We start from the raw sequence: 3,193 nt of genomic DNA, 5'->3' as shown, positions 1-3,193 counted from the left end.
TAAGTTACGAGTGCCCACCTCGCGATTGCTGCCCGCCTGCCTGCCTAGCGAGGGCCGCCGCGCTGCCCGCGGCGACCCGGAAGTACCTGGCCGGCCGGCCAATCCCTGCGCGGCCGGCCGGAAGTCCCGCCCCGCAGCCTGTGAGGCGGGAGGAGGAGGAGGAAGGCGCGAGGGAGATGGCGGCCGATGCCGAGGAGAGGGAAGAGCCTGGGGGCCCGAGGCGCATTGTCGGCGCCTGCCCCAGGAAGACGGAGGAGCCGCCCCGTGAGCCCCGGTGAGTCTGGGCTGAGGGCGGGCCGAGTGGGAGGTCCCCCTTCGTCAGAGCGGCCCCGTATGGCAGCGGGCCGCTCCAACGGTGTGTAGAGCCTGGGAAGGCTCGAGGGGCCAGTCTTGGTGTGGAGCTCTGCAAGGCTCCAACGCGGGGGGCAGAAGAGAGGAGTGGCGCCGGGACACGTTGTCGGTGTCCGCCCCCCCCCCCCCCGCAGTGGCGCGAGCTCGTGCCTAGTGCCAGTAGGACGCCGTGAAGGCTTCCTGGGCGGCCCCGGTTGGCAGTGGGTCGCCCCAACGTGCACAGAGCCCGGAGGGGCTCTGGGGGCATTTTTAGAAGTTAGAGTTCCCCGTGGGGGACTCCACCGCGACGAGGGCTTCAAGGGCGGCCCCAGTTGGCAGTGGGTCGCCCCAACGTGCCTGAGCCTAGAGAGGCTCAGAGGGGCCGCATTATGTTTACGAGCCCGTTTGGCTCCCGAGAGGGCCATATTCGAGAGGGGGGCTTCGGGGCATATTTTCGGTGCTCGTCCCCTCCTGCCCCTGAGTGTTAGGGCTAGAGTCCGGTGAGGCTCATGGGGGCATCGGTGTTTTAAGAGCCTGTGTGGCTCCAACGGTTGGCATCATTGCTTTAGAGCCTCTGTGGCTCCAACGTCTGGGGCATGTGCTATGCCCAGAGCCTGTGTGGCTCCAGCAGTGGCGCAGTTGGCGCCGAAGGGCCAGTGAGGGCCCTGGCTCAGTTCTGTTGTTCTCCAGGTGCCCAGCACTTAGTGGGCACCTGCTACGTTTAGGCTTTTTGGCACTTTGAGACTGGCGCTGCATGGCAGCGCACCCTGACACTGAGACTCAGGGCGTCTGAGCCCCAACAAGGCCGTTGGCCTAGGGACTGCCACAGGTAGTGGCTCATGTGATAGTATCTGCCTAATGTGAGTTTTGCGCATTGTGATGTGGTGCTAGGAAATGTAATGCTTTTAGTATGATTACGCACCTTGATCTTACACCTCTGAATGTTTTTAGACATCATGTGATTCTTGCGCTATTGCTTTACTTTGACACCCCTGAATGTTTCATGCATTATGTGTCTTTCTCTTCTTGCGCTACACCTCTGAATGTTTAGTCATCATGTGTCTTCTTGCGCTGCACCCCTGACTGTATTTTAATTGCATCAGGTGCTCTGTCCTGAACACCGCTGAATGTGTAGGTCTATACATCATGTGTTTTCTTTCTTTACTACTCCTCTGAATGTATATTCATGCATCATGGGTAGTGCGTTTTGAGCTATACCCCTAAGTGGATTTCATCCTTAGGTGGTTGTTCTTTCTTAGTACAGGTGGTCCTAGTGAGGTCCTGGTCCCCTGCGTGACAGTCTCCCAAGGAGTGTAGGGTTGCGTAGGTGGTACTTACCTGTTCCCAGTAGTTACTGGATGTGATCTATAACTGTTACTTTGTGTTACAGTGAAGTTTATATACTTTTATTCAAATTTCTATAAGTATTATTTCTATTTCTAGAAGTGCTGATTATGACAGTGGCCTATGTGGCCCTGTCCTGTGTACATAATCCCTTGTGAATATTGCCGTGCCAGTTGGCACAATGTACATGTGTAATTTCTATCTGATATGTTTTGACAATACAAAAGTTATTTTAATATAACCTTGTGTGGAGTCTCTTTGGTGGTGTACCTAGTATGTTGTTGCTGTTGTGCGCTGACGCAAATGCTTTACACATCGCCTCCGAGTTTAGCCTAGACTGCCCGCGCCATGCTACCTAGAGGGCGAGCAGGGGTTATCTTGGCGTGTGACTTCCTTGCCCTGACTGGAATGGTGGTTTCTGCCTGGCTTTGGCATCAGCCTTAGCCTACCAGAAATAGCCGGTTTCCAACATTGGTGTTTCAGCGGTGCGGATTTGGACTTGCATTTGCCCAGTGCCATAGCGACAACTGGCTACATTACAAAAACTCTGCGTTTTTCAGATAGTCACATATTTGGGATTATTGTTTTTGATTTTATTTTTCCTCAAAAGTGTCATTTTCAGATGGTGTTCCTGCGCTTTATGTTTAGTGGCAGATGAGAGAAAATGACAGGGCGGGACGCCAGTAGATAGGGGAGGTTCCCATAGGTTAGGAATCCCTTGCTGGGTCCAGTGTCCAATTCCCGTTCCTGTCCCTGTGTGGGTAGATGGAAGAGAGGGAGGGTGGAGGAGAAATTGCTTGCTCAGGAGGGTGGTTATTCCCTGAGTGTAGTGTGTGTGTGTCTGGATTCCCCAGTATGGTAGGATCCAGTGGTGGCAGCTTAAATGTGTCCAGTGCGTGAATTCCCGTTCCCATTTCCCAGAGTATGGTGCCTGGTGCTCAGTAAGAGTGACAGGTTGAGAGTCAGAGGCAGTGAGGAACTGTCTCACCAGTCTGGAGGGGGAGTGTGTGGATGTGTGGTGTCTTGAACTGGAGGAGTTCGTGTGAGTTTTTTTAAGGAGCTTGCACGTGAGGTGTACCTCTGGTGGTGTGCAGTACGTCCTGCAGAGGCATTGGACAAGAAGGTGGATGTCTGGCGGTGTGCTGGATGTCGTGCAGAGACATTAGAAAGTGATTCTAAAAGTAGTGGCTTGTGTATCTGATGATCCTGTGTAGGTGAAGAGGTTCATGTGTAGCCCAGCTATGTCCCATTAGGATGATAGGGGTGTAGGGGCTCACGTCCTGTCTCAGTGGAGGCGGAGTGAGTGTGGGACGGTGTGTCCCACGTTAGCCCGAAACCTTGTCTCGGGGCCTGGAGGGTTCCCTAAGGGAGCGCCAGGTCAGGGGCCTAGGCTGTACTTATAAGTCATTTGAGGAGGATCTTCCTGTGTCAAGAGGACGGGGAGTTTCTGTAACCAGAACTCCGGCGGTCCTAGTGTTGGGCTGTACCGCTCCTAAGTGGAGGGTGCAGAAGTCCTGGT

Source organism: Lissotriton helveticus, chromosome 1_1 (genome assembly GCF_964261635.1).
Source record: "Lissotriton helveticus chromosome 1_1, aLisHel1.1, whole genome shotgun sequence".
Lineage (NCBI taxonomy): Eukaryota > Metazoa > Chordata > Amphibia > Caudata > Salamandridae > Lissotriton > Lissotriton helveticus.
This window is presented reverse-complemented; position numbering follows the sequence as displayed.